Consider the following 22982-nt stretch of genomic DNA (forward strand, 5'->3'; position numbering starts at 1 on the left):
GAGTCAAGAAAGGGGAACCAAGGTCAGACACCAGTGAACGGTAGCCTGACATGTGTGGGAAGGTGGGAACAGACAAGTCAAGAGAGCTGGGAGAAAGAAATGAAAGCATTCAAAGTATCAGAGAGAATATTGTGAATAAATCTTTATAAATAGGTTGGGGCCATTTATAAACCTGGAGACAGCAATCTGAGTGGCCATTTGTATGGGGATTAGCTGAAAATTAAGGGTAATTCTAGACCTTCATTGGACTCTACATTAAAATTTATTTTAAGAAAATATTCACACATTCTTCACACATAATGATGGATACAGGTATTCAGCCCCCAAATTGACTGTATTCCAACAAGAAATGTCAGCTAGCTATGCTAGAAGCATAAGGAACAGTTGGTAGAGAACCACCAATGAGATTGAGAATAGATCTCTAGATGTCATTTTAAGGAACATTTGTGGGAACTAGTACAGCGTGTTGGTCAAGTTTTTTTCTGGAGTTGGACATCGTGGCATTAAATTCCTGCTTCTGTGTACTTAGGCAAGTGACTTAACCTCTCTGTCTTAGTTTCCTCTTTGAAAAATAGGAAACTAAGTAAAAGTAAAGTAAAATAATTTCAGCTGCTTTTTAGAAGTGCTGAGTAGCCAAGGATCACTATACTCCAGACTTGTGAATGGTGTCCATGGCACAGTGGCTCTTACAGATGTTTGCACTGATAAGCTCACTCTTGAGGGGAAATTAAAGAGATGTAATATTTCTTCGATCCAATTCTTTTAACATTAAAAACTCCTAATACTTTCTATCAGGCCCCTGGGCAGATGGAGTTTTAACTGTTCATAATGTAAGACAATGTGAAAGACACTACTTCAAATTCAGTCATAATGTCAATCTGCTGACAGTAACTGTTTCCCTTTGACATTTCTCAAAACCAGGACGCCATCTTGAATGCTCCAAGTGTGAGAAAGAACCCCTCACAGAGATTCTAAGCTCTGAAAACATCAAGCTGTATATGGAATCACTCCTTTGAACATCACATCTTTTGATACAAATACCTCCTGGGATCTCTGCGTCACCAACTCTTTTTAAAATAATGGAACTGTATAATGGAGAAAACATTGCTCTATAAAACATAATGTTTGGCTGTCAAAAAAAAGGGAGAAAGTGAAGAAATTGGTGAAAGATTTAATAACTGTAGATCCTCTAGCTAGAAGCAAATGTTCAGCTGTTGAGGGATATTTACGCTTGATTTCAGTGGGCTGGCAAGCGCCTGCCAGCGGATCAGGAGAGCTGAGCGCCACAAGTGAGTTGCACCAGAACAGGTGTCTGTGGGCAAGCAAGCTCCTCCGAGCTCTGGTGTTCCACAGAAACCTGCTGACATCCACTGCATGTATTGAAAATCAAAATCATCATTTAATAAAAAGTACCAGGAGAACTAAATATTATCATTTGGTGGGACCACTTGCCATAACAGGTTGTGCATAAAAGTCTGTACATCATCAGTTGTCAGTCTGTCTCTTGGATATGTAAGTGTCAACTTAGCCTGCCAGACTAGTCCTGTTGCTTTAAGATGATAGTTAATTTTTGAAGGATATAGAAAAGGAGAGAGAGAGAGAGAGAGAGAGAGAGAGAGAGAAGAGAGAGAGAGAGAGAGAGAGAGAGAGAGAGAGAGAGAGAGAAGGTGGGAGGGAGGGAGGGAGGTAGGAAGGTAGGGAGATCTCAAGAAGTCATAATGCTGCTTTTGGAACCCTTATTGAGAACATTAGAAATGAGTTTTACTAATGAGAAGTGACTTCATTTTGTGGTTAATCATGTTAAAGAGATGTTCCACATAATCACTGTGAAATTGAATGTTGGTAAATAAGCTGCTTAATATTTGTTTAAATAATTTTGTAAATGAAGAGGAATAAGAAATAAGACATTGGGTCATGATAAAGATTTGCCTTCAGAAGACACTCATTTCAGAGGACCAATATTTAATTACAGATATTCCAAGCATTGCTTTGAATTTCAGGTAGAGCATCAGTTATCCAGATGTTATATCGGTTTGATGTGAATAAATCAGGGTAGCCATTTATGTGTAAATGCTGTTAATTTTGCTGGGGCAATTTAAGACCCTTGCATCCTCTTTAAGGTGCTTCTGAAGACCAAGTGGCCTTGTCTCCTGCAGCATTCCTGAGGGTGGGGTGCTGCCTGCCCTCTCTTTAAAGTGACCCCTTTGATTTGTGAGGAGGAATCAGAAACATCACACAACTTTTTCTAGAAATCAAAGGTTTGCATGATGATGTTGAAGGCATTTACTGAGAAAAATTTTGTTAAACACTTTAATTGCGAGCTAAGAACTATGCCACTGTCTCTTGGCAAGCTGTCCAGGTAAATAATTAAAACTTTGAGGCCATCACATTACACTCTCATTTCCTATCAGTTGGAATGCATAGTTGGTAGATGTAAATAACACATGTTATTCTTTCTTGAATATATAGATAGTTTGTGGAGAAGTATGATAGAAAATGTGTTACATATATTCCATAATGGAAAATGTATTTTATATAAGAAAGTATATATCAGCAATATAACCAATACATTTAAGCATGGAATTGCCAAAAGATAGATGACTTACAGATTTGTAAACCAGTCTAAAAACCATGGAAAGTAGGAGAGCTTCTCTCTTGGCCACAAAAATACTAAGGAGAGGTGAAGGTGAGGCCATCATATTTACAGTTGCTTGGGTGATTACTATGTGTCTATAACCTTACTTATATCATCCTAATCCTTCAAATTACCCTGAAAAGAGGCTCTTATTTCATTTTATACACCAGGAAACTGAGAATCAGGAAAGTTAGATAATTTGTCTACGTTCACGGAGCCAGTAAATGGCAGAACTGGGATTTAATCCTTTCTATCTGACTCACAGCACACATTCCTTCCAGCATGCAAAACAAAATGATGTTGAATAGATAAATGAATAGTGTTATTCTGCTTCCTTCTGCTAACAGGTATGAATGGTGGGCCCCTAAGGATAGACCAGAGATGGCCGAGCTGCTGAAGGGCTCTTCAAGGTGTGTGGACCTCAGCGTAATTAGAAATATATTCATTCATCACAGATGTTCTGAGGCCCTTCTATGTTTATGACAGTCTATGAAGTTCTGACAGGTAATGCAAAGGTGACAGAACCTGCAACTCAAATAATACATGTAGGACAATCATTTAAATGTAAACACAACCTACCAGTTAAGATTTAGGAATGAATAGCACAACAAACAAGGACATTTGTGGTGGGTGTGTTTGTGCTGTATGCACATCGGAGAGAAGATGATGATCTTTTAAACTTTTTTTAATTAAAGTAACATGGGCTTATAACATTATATTGTTTTCAGGTACACAGAATTATAAATCAACTTCTGTACATACAATATTATGTTCACCATCAGAAGTCTAGTTTCCATCCATCACCATACAATTGACCCCTTTTATCTAACTTATCCACCCTTTTCCCTCCTTTCCTTTTGGGAACCATGTTTTGTTCTTATACTCTGAGAATTAGTATTTGTTTTGTTTTCTTTATATATCACATGTTAGGGGAATCACATAGTGTTGATCTTTCTCTGTTTTATTTCATTAAGCATAATATCCTCTGGTCCATCTATAGTGCTGCAAATGGTGCATTTTCATCTTTTTTAAGGCTGAGTTGTATTCCACAATATATGTAAACCACATCTTCTTTATGCACTCACCCACTTAAATTCTTCTAATTCTCGAACCTTGTATAGTGCTGCAATGAACATGAGGGTGCAGATCAATGTGATGGCCTTTTAATTTGGAAATGCAAAGGTTGAGAGAGACATGAGGGCACCGATTAGAAGTTAGCTGGCCCTTTAGCTTTGTAATCCTGAATTAATAATTTGATATAGTTGGGTTCTGGATTTCTTTTTCTGGGATCTGGGACAGTCTGTTTTGGTTTCCTTGTTTGTATCATAAGGACAATAATATCTACCTTACTTTGTAGATAATAATAGCTTTGTAATCCTGAATTAATAATTTGATATAGTTGGGTTCTGGATTTCTTTTTCTGGGATCTGGGACAGTCTGTTTTGGTTTTCTTGTTTGTATCATAAGGACTATAATATCTACCTTACCTATCTCATATCATTGTTTCCAAGGATCGATTTGAGCAACTCAAAACATTTTAAATTCTAAACAAATGAAAGAAATCACCATATTTATGATATTAGAATTAGTCCCTAGGTTTCTTTTGATCTGACTAAGATGATGTGAGTAGATAAATACAGCATAAGATCCAAAAGCCCTTAGTCACAGGAACACAAATGAGGGGCCATGGGTGTTCAGGTGGGAACTCAGACCCAGCTGGAAACAGAGGGTGGTCATTTGCTCAGAATTAGACATAACTATACTCTCTAAACTCCAAAAGGCTTGATAGCTTGTCACAGGTAAGTGCTCATTAAATCTAAAATGACTGTAGAATGATGATAACATTACAGGTTGTAGACTGAGGCTGAGTCATTTAATCTGGGTGTAAAGTGGCAAATGAATTAGGGGATTTCTGAAAAGAAAAATGAGAGTTTAAATGATTACCTGACTCTGAGTCTTTCTTTCTTTCTTTTTTTTTTTTTTTTTTTTTTTTTTTGCAGGCAAGAAGGAAGGTGTGGGAACTGAGCCATCAGCTGTGGTAGGAAAGACCTGGTCTATGGTAAGGGAGGGTTAGTGCTGCATCTTGACATTTAAACCCAGAGAATCCTATAGAAACCATGAGTGTTGCATTTCTGTCTGTCTTATTTTCACTGCTTTCTGGAGGATACTCATCTTACAAAGCCTACTCTAAGGTACCCTCTACTGTCCAGCATCCCACTAACTGGATATTCTTTTCTTTTTTTAAGATTTATTTATTTATGCATACAGAAGCTGGGGCACAGGCCAGAGACACGGGAGGTGAGAGGATTCTCCAGAGACAGTGGGGAACAGAACAGGCGGATTGACTGAAGTACACTGCTGAGGGAGCAGCAGGCGAGACAGGAGAGGTCTGCTGTGCCATATTGGTTGCTTCCTGGCTGGTTGGGGATTGAACTCATGCTGCAGAGGCGGCAGACTGCTTCATAGTGCAGTGTTTAACCACTTGTGCCACCAGGGAGGCACTAATTGGATATTTTTTATTGACAAACATTCCCACTCACAGGAATAACTCCTTGTTAACTGATGTTCATGAAAATGATGTGTCGGCCTCCTAAGATTCTAAAGTCACTTCTGAACCATCAAAGCATGCCAAATCATGTTCACAATAAATTTCATGCCAAAAATATTTTGTTATGTTCTATATATCACATAACAGGTACTTCAGATTATTTCAATTGTGAGTTTCTAATTATCAGCACCACTGATTAATGGGCTGAATAAAGGAAATTATAATTTTACTAACTTAGAAACATTATAGACTGGGGGAAGTTAAAACTGGGTCACATTAATGAGGTTACATATTTTCAGAGTTAAATGTCTTCCACCAGGTGAGACCGAGGGTAAGAAAGGAGAATAGATAGGATTCAAGCAGTTTGCATAAATAATGGAAAATTCATACCTACTTACCTATTATTACCCATGAACCCTCACTTTAAAGCATCTTAAAAAGTCATTTGACACACTGGAAGGCAAAAATCTACTACTAACATACGGGACTGGGACCAGGGGGGACAAATTAGGCAGGGGAGATTGTCTCTTGGGATGGTCATACATCCAAATTTCAATATCCAACTTTGTCATGACACTGTTCCTAAGAGGGTCCAATTCCTGCAGTGGCAGCAGAAATCTCAATAGACTGCTCTGGGTGGGCAGGGGGAGGAAGAGGAAGAGGAGGAGGGAGAGTGTGATTATTACATATAGAAGAGTGTCAGCCAATATTTGTGGTGTATGGAGCTGAGACTTGGAATCAAGCAGAGGTTCAGAGCCCCAAGTGAGATGCAAGAGTTTGGGACCTGGGGTCCATTGAAAGAGAAATGTAAAGCAAGCATACACCAAAACAGAAGTCTGACTAAAGAGAGGTCAGGAGGAAAGCAGTTAGGGAGGAAACTGAATCTGAGAAGACATAGTCTTCAGGCAGCAATGCAGATTCCATGACTATGAAGTGTCAAATTCAGCTCCACATTTGGCGGGTAAGTTTACATACAGATCGAAGATCTTTATACCTACAGTCAAGTATGGTATGGATGACACTGGCATGTCTCTGTAACTCTGCTTCTGCCTACCAACTTTCTGTTATGATGAAGTTCCCTCAAAGAGAGAAGATATGAGGTGGGCAGGTAGCCAGGTCCCTATAGATATTGTCATATGTTAAGTTTCTTCCAATGGACTTATCTAAACTATAGCTTTTGGCTGGATGAATCCATTCTGAACTTCAGAGATGTTACAGAAGGGATGAAAAGGTATAAGCTTATGCTGAAATTTAAGGAGTTCCTGAAGAACTTTTTTGTTGCAAGTATAATAACAGTATAAATGTCATCAAATTAGATGGGAAGATTAGTTCTTTAAGTCTATACATCTTTTTATTTCTATTTTACAACTTATATTTTAGGCTTAGTCCCATGATAAGTTGACTTACAATTTTTTTTCCCATCTAAAACTTTGTAAGGACTTAGATTTAGTTTTCACATTGGTTTTCCTCAAGATGTGTGGTTTAAAAACATTTCAATTCTGCAATTCTGTCATGGTTTTAGACTGTAAGTGAGGTCTTTACCTCCTCCCCTTGTACTGGGGAAGGAGGGGAATTTGTGGCTGCTTGGATGAAGAGATGAAGGGAATGTGGTAGAAGTAACACCCCGTGACCTCTGAGACTTGGCTAGATAAGGTCCTGCAATTCCTGCTTTTTTTTTTTTTTTTTAAGTTCTCTTTATGGGCCTCTGGTGGCCATGCAAGGGCTGTCACCCTGAGACCAGCAGGTAGAGTGAGCACATGGAGCTCTCATGTATACAGAGGTACTCCAGAGCCCCAGCTAGTGTAGCCATAACTGTTTCGGGTTGCCCAGTCCTGTGTGAGGGAAGAAGCCTTGGAAAGAAGCTAAGCCACTCTTCTGTTCTTGCCTCTTTAGAGATAATGAACAAGAACTGACTCCTGTCTTCCTCCAGTCAGGTTCCTAAGACATTAAACTGAGTGGGCTATAAACAATGAAAGATTATTTTTTTAAAGATTTATTTATTTATGCATACAAGAACTTGGGTATAGGCCAGAGGTGTGGAGGGTGAGAGGATTCACCAGAGACAGAGTGGAGTACAGAATAGGCAGATTGACCAAAGTACACTGCTGAGGGGAGCAGCGGGCAAGTCAAGAGAGGTCTGCTGCACCATGTGGGTATCTCCCTGGCAGGGGATTGAACTTGTGCTGCAGTGACTGTGGACAGCTTCATAGGTTGCGTCTTAACCCCTTGCACCACCAGGGAGGCCCAGAAAGATAATTTTTATAGTTGCAGAGGCTGGGAAGTCCAAGACTGTGGTGTCAGTAGATTCAGTGTCTGGTGAGTACCCACTGTTTCAGCTATCTTCTTACTGTGACCTTATATAGTGGAGTGCAAGGGAGCATTCTGGGGACTTTTTTTTACAGGACACTAATTCCATTTGTAAGGGCTATGTCCTTCTAACTCAGTCACTTCCCAAAAGTCCTTACCAGTTAATACCATCATCATACTAGGTATTATGTTTTTAGCCTGTGAATTTTGGGGAGACACATTCACCCTGTAATACTCACTGAGTCCAGTCACCCCCAGACTCATTTAAAAAAAAATGAATGGTTATACAGTCTTAAGCCACTCTATAACCAGAACAGTTTGATAGAGATTTCTATGGATTCGCTGTTTCTGTCGGAGAGTGGTGGGATGGGCAATGGTTGAGTCCGATAGGATAAGATGGAGGGTGATTCTTGCTGACATCTCCTGTCTTCCCACTCGCTACCCCACTGTCCCCTTTACCTTGCCCTCCCCTCTCCTATCTTGCTTCTATGACCAAAAATTTCCTTATGCTCATTGCTCCTCTCTTCAGAGGAAAGTTTCTAGAAGATTCCCAGCCTCTCTTCAGTGAAATTAAGGCCAGGTGGACCAAGTCCTGGTCAAGGGCATAGTGGCACAAGAGATAATGCTCTAAATTAGAACTTCTTGTGCTATATGCAGTTGTTCTCACTTGCCTTTCAGCAGTGATCTTGGATTCCATGTCTCAGAAGGTGTAGGAGGACGATCAACCTAACCAAGTTAGCAGAGACATGAGTGAGAGATAAACTACTCTAAGTTGGTGAGATGGTCAGCAGTATGGTTATTTGTTCAGAAGACTGTGAACACCACCTTAACTTACATAGAATCCTGTTACCTGACTTGTTTTTGCTGGCATGGAAGAGCAGTCCTTTCTACTGATTAGCTCACAAAGTCTCAGCCATCCTCTCATTCACTGCCAATTCAGTCCTCCTGTGGGGTATGTAGAAGATGCTCTAAGAGGCAGAATTCCTTTTCAGACTGAGCCCTACTACTACCTTTGTCACACCTTATTTCTGAGGGAAGAAATCCTATGCTGTCAAAATATTAACAAGGATGTAAATGATGGTTCATTTATTGTAAAGAAATAAAATTGTTTTGTAAAAATTAATAACATCAAATATAAAATAAAAAATGGGGCCTCCCTGGTGGCGGAGTGGGTTGTACACTGCACTGTGGAGCTGTCTGCAGCCTTGGCAGCACGGGTTTGATTCCTGGCCACCCAGGGAGATTCCCAAATGGTGCAGCAGACCTCTCCTGTCTCGTCCGCTGCTACCCTCAGCAGTGCTTTTCAGTCTGTCTGCCTGTTCTGCTCCCTGCTCTGTCTCTGGTGAATCGTCTCACCCTCCCGTGCCTCTGGCCTGTACCCCAGCTATTGTATAAAAATAAATAAATCTTTAAAAAATATATATAAAATAAAAAAACTATAGCAAAATGTTCACAGCCTATTTCTCTACTAAAGGTAACTTTTATTTTCTTACTCTTCCCCAGAACTTCTATAGCAAGCATGTGTTATTTTCATAATCAATGAACATTACTATTATAAAGAATTTATATCTAACATTAGTGTGATGAGTATTAATTGAAACAAAGTGACAAATTAATGAATCATTATTGAAAAAAAAAAAAACAAAAACCTCATTTCTCAGTTTTGCTGAAGGAACCCAGTGGTCAAGTTTGCCCTGTCATTGAGACTATTAACACAGTGGAGATCAAATCATCTTTCCTATGTGAATGAATTTTCTCTTCTAGAGAAGTCAGGTTAATGAATTTCCAAAGCAGAGGATGTAAGAACTAGGGAGAAGTATAGAGACAAGTATCAGCACCCCTCTCCCCCAAAGAGAAAGAATCATTTCAAAGATGCTGTTTTCTCTGAATCAAATTAAAATGTGCCCTGCACACAGAAATTTCTTAATTGAAGGCTAATTCAAGAGTGAGTAGTCCAGAAAATTAAAAAAAAAAAAGTGGTGTATAAAACTTAGACTCTCATCTGGCTTCTTTGCTGAGTGTTTTGGGGAGCACAGTATCTTTTCTTACCCTTTCTTCTCCAGTAAAAAAAGGAAATAAAGGAAACAATGCCCTCAAATACTTCTCTAATTCGTAGTCATGACCTTGTTCTCTCTGCCTCTGTGTTTCTCTTGCAACCATACAAACGCGTGCATTATATTTTCTGATTGTCCACCAGCACAGGAGATTCGGGGCTATCACAGACCCTGGAAGAAGCTATGAGGTGATGGAGAGCAGAAGAGGGACAGCGTCCTTTGCCCCAGGAGGGGGCTCTTCTGACCAGAAGGTAATAGTGCAACACTGCCCAATGGGTCATTTGACCCCACAGTTAAGAAAAAATGCTGGCACTGGAGATAAAAGGGATATAATGAAAATGTAAACGAAAAACTTTATACCAGGCATGGCCTGACAGAGGGAAGATTGATGTCCCATGATGCTTTGTCTTGATGAGACAATGAAAAATAACCACCACAGCAGCTGTGTCAATATCAGACTTGGTAATGCACCACTGGCTGTGGGTTTTTATTTAATCCGCTTTGCTTTAAGATGATAACGGTTGTTACTTTTCAGGGCCTGTCTGTCAGCGCCCAGCATTGCAATATTCCTCCGCAGCTCTGCGAGCGGGTTTCATTTATTTTAAAATACCATTTCACACACTGCTGACTTTTAACAGTGTTCTGTGTGAGTTTGTGAGATTGAATAGTGACAGAAACAACACTTTTTATGAGAATACAGAATATTAAAAACGGGGCACAATATACAGATGGCAGTTTTCACTACAGCTTGTTTTTTCCCCCTTGCTTCTGCTACTGAGCTTTCCCACTGAATGCATTTGTAGTAACACCATAAATGTCACTTTCACTGACTGCCTTTTGGCATTTTATTTAAATGGAATTCAACTCTGGCTGGCTGCTGCCACCGTTGCCGCTGCCTTTACCAACTTGTTTCAGGGTGCCTCCCTTTTACAAAATCATCCCACTGGCTTCATTCCTCATGACCCCAGATTGGGAAATACATCAGCAACAGTTCAAACCTTAATGGTAAAGAGCCAAGTTCCAAAGATTTTAAAAGAAAGACTACCAGGGGAGATGGCCACCATGTAGGGGTTTGAACTTGGCAGCTACCAGCTAGTGGGAAACACCTCTGAACTCTGAAATGATCTTGACTGGGACCTCAGTTACTTCATCTGGTGGAGAAAACCAACACATACAAACTGTCTTCGGTGGAATGCTATAGGAAAGCTAAGAGACAGGGCTCTGAGTGACTTATCTGGGCCTTGTGCCTTGTGGCTGATTAGAAATACTTTGGTTGGGACGATTTACCTGGGCCTGGGCTTCTCTCCATGGATCCTTATCTTGTCAGATACATTCTTATGCACTGGGCCTCCAGACGTGTAGTAGGGGTGGCATTTCCCTGCCAACGTGATGTTGACATGTGCAAATTCCCTTTCTTTCCTTGTGCTCCTGTAAGAAACATCCTCTGCTCCATCAATCCCGGAGACAAAGTAGAATAGACAGGGGTGGTAAAGCCTTTTTCTGGGAGAACCTGCAATTTGGGAAAAGCGACCTTCTTGTCCAGGTCAATGAGGCTAGAAATGATCTGCTGAATCCGGTCATATAAATGAGTCCATTTCTTAGCAGGCTCAGGGCTGAGTCAGAGGCCTAAGAGATTTCCAGCCAAGAGCTCGAATTTTCAGAAAATTGGAAATCTTTATAGAAAAAAATAAAACAGAAAATACAATTTAAAGCTTGAGGACTAGCCCCTATTCTGTGGCATTCACGGATCTCTTATGCAATACTCCTTCGAAACAAATAATGATGTAAATATTGATTAGGTCCAAATGCATTTTTACAAACTTCACTAGTTTTTGAAGATACTTGAAAGTCTGTATAAATATTTTTGTATGTGAGGGGTGGGAGACCGGAATGATACAAAATAAACTTTGGAATTTCTTCATTTTGGACTTTTTTACACTTATTTTTAAATTAACTTCCTTAAGCCTTTCATTTTTACCTTAACTTCCATAAATCTTTCAAAAGTGCTGAAGTAAAAAGGACAATTAGGCCATAGAATTATTTAAATACATTTGTGACATGAAACTACCTCTGATATAAAGTAGGAGAGAGAGAAAAAAAAGCGATATGGAAGCTGGCTGTATCTCAGACTGTTCAAATAATACCTAGCCAGAAGTCTGCTCTTCATAGATGTCCCCAGTTCTGTGAGTGGAAGAACCTTCGAAGCACTTTCCTTTGACAAAAATCATGGGTGTCATTCTTGACTCTTCCTTGTTTGACAACCCTTTCCTCCAATCAATCACCAAGTTCTGACTGAATAGGATTTAAAAGCATCTATTTCTCTCTCCGACTCACTCCCACAGAATTAATTTGAATATCTGTTGATGTAAGAGTCAACTCCTTGTCCTCTTCTCTCCACAAATTCATTCTTAATAATTTGCCAGAATTATATTGTAAAGCAAACATCTGGCTGTGATGCTTCACCCTTTAATATCTGCACAATTCTAGCTCATCTGGCCTCATGAGAGAAGTTTTCTTTTAAGTGAGCCCACAGCCATCTTTATCCTTCTGACTTACTGTATTTCTTCTTCATCTGGCCAATGTTTGTTGTCTTTTTTTGTATAAATTTTTATTGCAGTATACTGGTTTATAATGTTATATAAATTTTATTTGTACAGCATTATAATTTGGCATCTGTATACAGTACATCATGCTCGTCATCAAATGTGATTTCCTTCCGGGCCTCCCGGTGGCACAGCAGTTGAGCGCTGGGTTGCAAAGCTGCCTGCAGCCTCTGCAGCGCAGCTTTGATCCCCGGCCGCCACACAAGGCGCGCAGACCTCTCCTGCTGCCCGCTGCTCTCTTCACCAGTGTATTTCGTCAGTCTGCCTGTTCTGCTCCCTGCTCTGGCTCTGGTGAATTTTCTCACCCTCCCGCACTTCTGACTGTACCCAGTGCTTATAGAAATAAATAAATAAATCTTTAAAAAAAATAAAAAAAAAAGGTGATTTCCTTCCATTGCCATACAATTGACCCTGTTACCAGTTTCACTCAACCCTTTAACCTCCTTCCCCCTCTGGTAACCATCAATCTGTTATCATATCTAAGAGTTTATTTTTTGTTTTGATTGTTTATTTGCTTCTTTATAGTCTACATATGAGTGAAGTTATATGTTGTTTGTCTTTTCCCATCTAACTTTTTACTTAGCATAATGTACACAAGGTCCATTCATGTTGTCACAAATGGCAAGATTTCATCTATTTTCATAGCTGAGTAGTATTCCATCGTGTATATATACTATATATATTTATATTTTATTTTTTTTTTTTTTTTTTTTAGAGGGCATGTTTTTATTTATTTATTTGTTTGTTTGTTTTGTTTATACATGCACTGGGTACAGTCAGAAGCACGGGAGGGTGAGAGAATTCACCAGAGCCAGAGCAGGGAGCAGAGCAGGCAGAAGGACCAAAGTACACTGCTGAGGGGAGCAGCGGGCGGCAGGAGGGGTCTGCGCACCATGTGGGACCCTCCTGTGGTGGCCGGGGAGCAGCCGGGGATCGAACCGGCGCCGCAGAGGCCGCGGGCAGCTTCGCAACCCAGCGCTCAACCGCTGCGCCACCGGGGAGGCCCTATATATTTATATTTTAAAAGGATAGGTTTATTAGGAAAAGGAGAAAGAAAAAAGCAGCATCTGCATAATCACAGGTGGGAAGGGGAGCTGGCGCTGCTGCTTTGCAAAGGGAAAGAATATAAAAAAAATCTTTTTTTTACATTCACCAATTGTGTTTAAGTTGTTTACATTTAGGTTTTTGGCTATTGTGAATAATGCTGCAATGAACATAGGGGGTACTCTTATCTTTTCAAATCAGTGTTTTTGCCTTCTTCATATAAATACCAAGAAGTGGAATAGCTGAATCATATGATATTTCTATTCTTAATTTTTTTTGGAGTCTCCATACTCTTTTCTATAGTGACTACAACAATTTGTATCCCCACCAACAGTGTACTAGGATTCCCTTTTCTCCACATCTTCGCTAATACTTGTTTCTCGAACTCTCATTAAAGTGGTATAGAAGGATTGTACCAAATTCAAAAATGAACAACTCATAGCTGACCTCATACTCAATGATAAAAAACTGAAGCTTTTCTTTTAAGATCAGGAGCAAGAGAAGGATGTCCACACTCTTCACTGTTCAACATAGTATTAGAACTCACAGTTGGAGCAGTTAGGCAATAACAAGAAAAAAAAAAAAGGCATCCACATTGGAAAGGAAGACATAAAACAGCTACTATTTGCAGGTGACATGATATCCATAAAATAGCTATTATATTAAAAACAGACAAGAAACAAATGTCCTTTTTCAATCTTACATGCCTATGTCTTCCCTCCTCTCTTAGAATGTAAGGGATCACATTTAAACATTTTTGATATCCTCAACAATATTTAGTTGGCTTCAGAGTTCAGTGCCATTTTCCAATATATGACTAATAAAACATTTATAGGGTTTACTGAAGTAATGATATGACCAGCACGTAGCTTCATGCCTGGTATAGTTAGCAGTGGTAGACTAGTGCTGATAAACTTTTGCCATAGTAAAGATGCAGATGAAAACCAGCTCTCCCCTGTACAACAATCTCCAGTATGATCTTAATAAAATTTAATAAGTTGGGATTGGGGTGGATCATTCCTGTACCAGAATAGAAATCTCAGGGTTTTCCTAGAAAATCTTGGGATACAGATGATATTTTTCGCAAATCTTCTTTGCTGGACTATTCTGATTTTGGAGTTAGAAGTCTAGGCTTGAGCTCAGTAACTCTACTTTGGGCTGTTGAGAAGACCTGGATACATCTCTCCCCCCAACTTAACTAGTGGATTGGCAGAGGGATGACAGGACTCACTTTCACAGATTTGTGAATACCTATTTCTCTGGATGGGAAAATTAATATTGGAAAACTAGGCAAGTCTCATCTCTAAATTTTATCTTCTGCCACTTGTTAGGATTAGTCACTGGATGTTCACAATTTGGATTGAGTAAAGGGAGTATCTGTTTTTTTTTTTTTTAATTGCTGTACATTTTGACACAGCTTTTCTCCTTTTTTGATTGCTAAAACTTGAATCTCCCTCTCTCCTTTTGATTTTTCTTCTATTTCTCAGTCTCTATTTTCCTCAGGAATATGTATGTCCACATTTTGATGTCATCATACTCTCCAAAGGCACTATCTCTTTCCATGAGTTCCATTTGCTATCAGTAGGAAAAATATTGGAGAGTAGAAAAATAAACTAAAGCAAAATTTTAATCAGAGATACAGTCCAAATTCCCTTCCTTCCAGTTTCCATATAAGAAATTTAGTTAGGGGCTGAAAAATGTCAGAGGGCTATTGTGTCTTCCTGACTGAGCCCATGGGTCTTTCAGGAAGGGGTGCTACCTGCATCTTCCTTCAGGCACCATGGGTGGTGTGCCTGGCAGCAATCTCAGGACCTCTGTGACTTGAGAAGCATCACCCAGGTAAGGTTGGCACAAGTAAAGTTGTAAGTCAGTGGTTTCTGCAGAGTCTTCCTCCCAAGTATTTAATTTTCAAGAGAAAGAAAATAAAGTAGCCTGCCTCTCTATTCTCTCCTTCAATTAATAAAGCAGTTCCTAAAGTTCTCAGTCTAAGATCAGAGCTATTTTGAAATAAATATTTAGGTATCAACCAATTCCTAGTTGCACAAATGTAGATTTTTTCTCCAGAGCTTTGTCCTCCATCTACTCAAGGCAACAAGAAGTGGCACAATCCTAGATATTCCCCACACACTCCCTACTCCAGAGTAAATTTTCTAGACCTCTAATTACATCAGATTTCCTAAACACTCAATTTATTTTTTTAATTTTATATATATTTATACATCATTTTTCATTTTTGCGCAATGTATGCATTTTCATCTTGGTTGTAGTCCCCATACAATTCCCATCCCGCCTTGTTTTGAACCTACTCCCTTCCCCACTCCCCCTGTAGTGTGTCTCTGGTTTATAGTTGCTTGTTGATTTTGGTTTTTACTTTATTATAATTAGTCTTTTTCCTGGTCCCTTATTTAGGTTTTCTAAATTCATGCTATGAGTGAAACCATTTGGTATTTTTCTTTTTCTTTCTGGCTTATTTCACTGAGCATGATCCCTTCCAGCTCCATCCATGTTGCTGCAAATTGCATGAGTTTATCTTTTTTGATTGTTGAGTAATATTCCATTGTGTGTATATACCACATCTTCTTGATCCAGTCATCTATTTTTGGGCATTTGGTTGTTCTCATAGTTTAGCTATTGTAAATAGTGCTGCTATAAACATAGGGATGCAGGTGCCCTTTTGAATTAATATTTCTGTGTCCTTGGGTAAATACCTTGGAGTGGAATTGCTGGATCATATAGGAGCTCCATTTTTAGCAAACTGAGGAATGTCCACACAGCTCTCCATAGTGGTTGGACCAGTTTGTACTCCCACCAGCAGTGCAGGAGAGTTCCTTTTTCTCCACAACCTCACCAACATTTGTTGTTGCTAGTTTTTCAAATACATGCCATTCTCACTGGTGTAAGATGGTATCTCATCGTAGTTTTGATTTGCATTTCCCTGATTACAAGTGATGCTGAACATTTTTTCATATGCTTGTTGACCATTTGCATTTCCTCTTTGGAGAAGTTTCTTTTTAGCTCTTTTGCCCGTGTTTTGACTGGGTTGTTTACTTTGTTCTTCTTAAGTCTTGTCAGTTCTTTGTAGATTTTTGTGATCAGTCCTTTATCATTAGTATTGTGTGCAAAATTTTTCTCCCAATCAGTGGAGTGTCTCTTTGTTTTGGTTACTGATTCTTTGCTTTACAGAAGCTCTTTAATTTGATGTAGCCCCAGCTGTTTATCTTTGCCTTCACTATCACTGCTTTGGGTGATGTGTTTTTAAAGATGTTACTGAGGTGTATGTCATGTAGTGTTTTGCCTATATTAAATTCTATATATTTTATGGTTTTAGGTCTTATGTCTAGTTCTTTAATCCATTTTGAGTTGGTTTTAGTGCATGGTGTGAGGTAGTAGTCAATCTTCATTCTTTTGCATATAGTGACCCAGTTTTCCTAGCACCATTTATTGAACAAACTTCCTTTGCTCCATTGCATATTCTTTGCTCCTTTGTCAAAGATTAGTTGACTGTAAATCTGTGGGCTTATTTCTGGATTTTCTCTTCAGTTCCACTGGTCTGTGTGTCTGTTCTTGTTTCAATACCAAGCAGTTTTGATTACTATGGCTTTGTAGTATAGTTTGAAGTCTGGGAGTGTGATACCTCCATTCCCTTCTCTTTTTTTCAGGAAAGCTTTGGCTATTTGGATTTTTTATTTTTAAAGATTTATTTATTTATACAAGCACTGGGTACAGTCAGAAGCGCAGGAGGGTGCGAGAATTCACCAGAGCCAGAATGGGGAACAGAACAGGCAGACTGCTGAAGGGAGCAGTGGGCGTGGCAGGAGAGGTCCCTGGTGGCCAGGGATTGAACCAGCGCTGCAGAGGCTGCGGGCAGCTTTGCAGCCCAATGCTCAACCCCTGCACCACCAGGGGAGGCCCTGTTCAGGGTTTTTGGTGGCTCCATATGAATTTCATCAGTATTTGTTCTATTTCTTTGAAGAATGTCATTGAAATTTTTTTGGAATAGCATTGAATGTGTAAATTGCTTTTGGTAGGATGGCCATTTTGATAATGTTAATTCTTCCAATCCATGAGCAGGGGATGTCTTTCCATTTCTTTGTGTCTTCTTCTATTTCTTTTAACAGTGTTTTATAGTTTTCTTTGTATAGGTCCTTTACCTTTTTTGTTAGGTTTATTCCCAAGTGTTTGATTTTTTTTTGTTTCAATAATAAAAGGGATGGTTTTCTTGATTTCTTCTTCTTAAAATTTATTGTTTGTGTATCAGAAGGCTACTGATTTTTTGTGTTGATTTTGTATCCTGCTACTTTACTAAACTGATTGATTAGTTGGATTAGTTTTTTTGTGGAGTTTTTGGGGTTCTCTATGTATATTATCATACCATCTGCGAATAACACTGCAATTTCTTAAAAAAACTTATTAAGATAGACTCTAGACTTCCTGCCACTTTGTCTTCTTCAAAGAGGACTTTGACATCTGGCTAACACTTTTCAGGTCAGAAACCATCTAAAATGCTGGGGGCTTCAGTGTCCTTGTTGCCATCATCTCTACCTCTCCCACATTATATTTCCTTGATGTGATTGATTCTAATTCTTATAACATCTCCCCTCCAAGCCTCTGTGGTCTACTTTCTGACCTAAATCTTTTGTCCTTTAGAACATTTTGTTGTGCTACTTATACTATACATCCATACTCTAATCACAGTCTCCAATCCCCAACTCCACCTGTTCTCCAAGTCACCCAGGACATTTACCATTATTCAGCTTCTCTTCAATCACTCTCCAGAAGAGTCACCATAATAGCATACAATGGGGTCTTTTGTCTGGGACACTGAAGCCCCCCATTCCCTTGTCCTGCCTCCTCTCAGTGCTGCTCAACAACCATGCCTTGTCCATTGCTTATCCCAGTTTCCATAGGAGTTCTTGGAATTCTTCAGTACTCTTTATAAATTCTCCACTGCTACTTATGGGAGCCAATCTTTCTTCCCATAAGGAAATAGAGAACATTAGGTTTCTAAACTTTGGCTTACTGCTGGGTACTCATTCTCTTATGAGCACCACTTATATTCCTTGGGATCCCAAATCTGTAATTTTATCTTTAGCTCATTCCCTTTACTGATATTTGAGCTCATATATCCAACTCCCTGATGAACATTTCCTGGTGACTACTGCTCATTAACATTAAAAATCAACATTCCCCAAATGAACTTAATATATTTCTACTTTCTAAACCTGGGGATGTAATATAAACCTCATATTGTATTATCACTGTTTTTATTTAAGTCAGATATTACTTAAAAACTTGATTATTTTAAAACTATTGAAAAAAACAAAAAATGAAACTATTGAGAAAGAGTCAATAGGGTTAATGACCAATTAGATATGCAGGGAGAGTCAAGTCTAGGATAACCTTTAGATTTAGCTTGAGTGACTTGGTTTATGTGGCTTCCTAATAGAGGAAATAAGACAGGAAGAATACGGAGCAACATGGCGGCGAGGAGACGCTGCGAGTAAGATCTCCCATTAAAAAAAGTTAATAGGGAGGAAAAGCGGCAGGTCCCAGTGAGAACTGAGACAGGGAAGATAAACGGACGACTCCAGCAAACTGCCCGAAGAAGAAAGTTGCCATAAAAGAGGACGAGAAGGGAGGGAAGCGCAGAACCCTGCTCCCCTCCCCCGCCCACAGAGGCGGCACTCTCCGACCGGCAGAGACGAGGGAAACAACAAACCAAAACGCCCAACAAGAAAAACGGATGCAGCAAGTGGGACTGTGAGTGGAAAGGAACTATTTCAGCCACCACACCCCGTGAACGGGAGCTGAGGCGAACCCTGCAGGATCCGCCGCGGAGGTGAGCTCCAGGCGCCAGTAAAGAGAGCCCCGCCCCCCAGGAGGAGACCAGCCCCAGCACACAGCCCCAGCCGCCCGATGACTCCTGGAAGAACCAGAGGGGAACAGAGAAGCCCACCCAAGATGCCGGCAAGTCCCAACAACACAGTGTCCCAACGCATACGGCAAATTAGAAAACAGACAGTAGGGAGGAGAAGAACCACACGCAACCTAGCAACTCTCCAGAGAAAAAGCACACCACAAAAAGAAAGCCAGCCCCCAGATTGCAACAACAATAACTTGGAAGAATTTCTGAGCCTTCCAGAAAGAGAATTTAAAATTGCCGTGATTAAAAACTGACAGAAGTCATAAAGGAAAACAATGATAAGGGAAAAATAATCAACGATCAGAAGAATGCAATTGAGTCCCTAGAGAGGGAAAACAATGGTCAGAAGAAAGAAATTGAGTCCCTAAAGAGGGAAGTAAAAGAAATGCAGGAGATCAAAGAATTAATGGAAGAACTAAAGAATTCTGGGAAAAGCAATGAAAGCAGAATAGATGAATGGAAGAACGAATAAGTAATCTTGAAGACACAGAAATAAAAAGAACCAAAACAGAGAAGGAAAGAGAAGTACGAAGGAAAAAGAACGAAGAAAGACTTCGGGAACTATCGGACTCCATGAGGAAAGGAAATATAAGAGTTATAGGAATACCAGAAGGAGAGGAGAGAGATGTAGGAACAGAGAAATATTCAAAGAGATAATTGAAGAGAACTTCCCAAATGTGAAGAAGGAGCTGAAAATTGATATACAAGAAGCAAGAAGAACACCAAACTTCCACGACGAAAGGAAAAATACAGCAAGACACATAATAGTAAAGCTCCCAAGAATCCAGGACAAGGAAAAAATAATGAAGCTGGCAAGAGGGAAGAAACAGATAACATTCAAAGGAAAACCAATCAGGCTGACATCAGACTTCTCCGAAGAAACACTACGGGCAAGGAGAGAGTGGAGGGACATAGTCAACAGACTCCAAGAAAACAGATGCCAACCAAGAATACTCTATCCCGCAAAGCTCTCCTTCCTCTTTGAAGAAAGAATATGGACCTTCCCAGACAAACAGAAACTCCGGAATTTCATTGCAACTAAACCCCCACTCCAAAAAATACTACAAGGAGTTCTAAAGCCAGAACCTCAGAGCGACGAATAACAATGAAAGAAGGCCAAAAAAAAAAAAAAAAAAGTTATTAAAAGAATAAATAAATAAAATCAAAGGAAAGACAAACACAATGGCAAATACAGATGTTAACATATCAATTATTAACTCTAAATGTAAATGGACTAAACTCTTCAATAAAAAGACACAGAGTTGCAGCCTGGATTAAGAAACAAAACCCAACCTTTTGCTGTCTCCAGGAAACACATTTAGCTACAAAAGATAAAAATAGGCTCAAAGTTAAAGGATGGAAAACAAACCTACAAGCAAATGGACCAAAAAAGAAAGCAGGAACAGCTATACTTATATCAGATAAAACAGATTTCAAACTCAAAAAGATAAAAAGAGACCCCAATGGTCACTACATTATGATCAAGGGGACAATACTTCAAGAAGAAAATAACACTCATTAACATATACTCACCAAACGAAGGAGCACCAAAATATATCAGACAACTGTTGTCCTCTCTGAAAACAGACATCAGAGAAAACACATACGTAGTGGGAGACTTCAACACACCACTATCAACAATGGATAGATCAACAAGACAAAAAATAAGTAAAGAAACCAAAGCTCTAAATAAAGACCTAGAGCAATTGGGCTTAACAGACATCTATAGAACACTAAACCCCAAAAAAAACGGAGTACACATTTTTCTCAAGCGCACACGGATCATTCTCCAGGATCGATCACATACTGGGGCACAAGACAAACATCAACAGATACACCAAGATTGAAATCATATCAACCATCTTTTCTGACCATGAAGGCATCAAACTAGAAATAAACCATAAAAAGAAGGCAAGGAACTTTCCTACCTCATGGAGATTAAAAAAACACTACTGGAAGACCATTGGACTAATGAGGAGATCAAGAAGAAATTAAAAAATTTTTTGAATTGAACGACAAGGAGGACACCAATATCCTAAATGTATGGGATGCAGCAAAAGCAGTAATAAGAGGAAAATATATAGCAATAGAAGCTCACATCAAGAAACAAGAAAGAACGCAAAGAAACAACCTAATCTCGAAGCTCAAAGATCTAGAAAAAGAACAACAAGAAAACCCAAAACCAGTAGAAGAAAAGAAATAATAAAAACCAAGCAGAATAAATGAAATTGAAACTAAAAAACAATCCAAAAGATCAATGAAAAAGAGCTGGTTCTTTGAAAAAATCAATAAAATAGACAAACCCCTAGCCAGGCTCACAAAGGAAAAGGGAGAAAGCACAAATAAACAGGATCATCAATGAAAGAGGAGAAATCACAAACGGACACAGCAGAAATCAAAAGAATAATCAGTAACTACTATGAACAGTTATATGGAAACAAGTTTAACAATCTAGAGGACAAATTCCTACAAATCTACAATCACCCAAAGCTAGATAAAGAAGAAATAGAACACCTAAACAGACCAATTACAATTAGCGAAATTGAATGGTAATCAAAAAACCCTCCCCAAAAACAAAAGCCCAGGACCTGATGGATTTACAAATGAATTCTACAAACATTCAGAGACGAATTAGTGCCTATCCTTCACAAACTCTTCCAAAAAATTGAGAAGGAAGGGACAATACCAAACACGTTCTATGAAGCCAACATTACACTAATACCAAAACCGAACAAGGACAACACAAAAAAGGAAAACTACAGGCCAATCTCCCTAATGAACACTGATGCAAAAATCCTCAATAATTTTAGCTATCAGAATCCAACAATGTATCCATAAGATAATTCACCACGACCAAGTTGGATTCATTCCAGGGGCACAAGGATGGTTTAACATCCGATAATCAATCAACGTTATCCAAACATCAAATACAAAAGAAATATAAAAAACATATGATAATATCAATAGATGTCTGAGAAAGCTTTCGACAAAGTGCAACACCCATTCATGAATAAAAGCCCTTGAAGTTCTTGGGATACAAGGAACATACCTCAACATATAAAGGCCATTATGACAAGCCAACAGCCAGTATCATTCTCATGGTGAAAAGCTGAAAGCAATTCCATTAAGATCTGGAACAAGACAAGGATTGCGATCACTCACAACATTGCTTTTCAATATAACTCGGAAGTCCTAGCCAGGGCAATAATCGACAAGAGAAAGCATCCAAGGAATTCCAAATAGGAAAAGAAGAAGTCAAACTATCACTATTTGCAGACGATATGTATATTATACATAGAGAACCCCAAAAACTCCACAGAAAAGCTAATTCAACTCATCAATCAGTTCAGTAAAGTGGCAGGATACAAGATACAAACTCAACAGCAAAAGTCAGTAGCCTTCCTATACACAAAATAATAATACTGAAGAAGAAGAAATCGAAAAGACCATCCCTTTGTTATTGAAACAAAAAAAATCAAATATTTGGGAATAATATTCTAACAAAAGAGGTAAAGGACCTATACAAAGAAAACTATAAAAACACTGTTAAAAGAAATAGAAGAAGACACAAAGAAATGGAGAGATCTCCCTGCTCATGGATTGGAAGAAAAACATTATTAAAATGGCCATCCTTCCAAAAGCAATATACAGATTCAATGCTATTCCAATCAAAATTTCAATGTCATTCTTCAAAGAAATAGAAAAATTATTGATGAAATTCATATGGAATCACAAAAACCCCGAATAGCCAAAGCTCTCCTGAAAAAAAAAGAAGGGAATGGAGGCATCAGACTCCCAGACTTCAAACTATACTACAAAAGCCATAATCATCAAACTGCATGGTATTTGGAACAAGAACAGACATACA

At 39.0% G+C, this 22982-nt stretch overlaps 1 long non-coding RNA gene across 1 annotated transcript in view; it reads left to right on the plus strand.

Annotated features, from left to right (window-relative positions):
• LOC119240089 (uncharacterized) overlaps nt 1-9789 on the plus strand; it is a 69818-nt gene extending 60029 nt beyond the window's left edge. Inside the window, exons 2-4 of the long non-coding RNA XR_005124077.2 lie at nt 2983-3045; nt 4636-4694; nt 9688-9789. This is a non-coding gene — a long non-coding RNA (uncharacterized LOC119240089). The remainder of the gene's footprint in view (nt 1-2982; nt 3046-4635; nt 4695-9687) is intronic.
• Nucleotides 9790-22982: the final 13193 nt, after the last annotated feature.

The sequence above is a fragment of the Talpa occidentalis genome, unplaced genomic scaffold (genome assembly GCF_014898055.3).
Source record: "Talpa occidentalis isolate TD23 unplaced genomic scaffold, MPIMG_talOcc4v2.1 talOcc4.12, whole genome shotgun sequence".
NCBI classification, from domain to species: domain Eukaryota; kingdom Metazoa; phylum Chordata; class Mammalia; order Eulipotyphla; family Talpidae; genus Talpa; species Talpa occidentalis.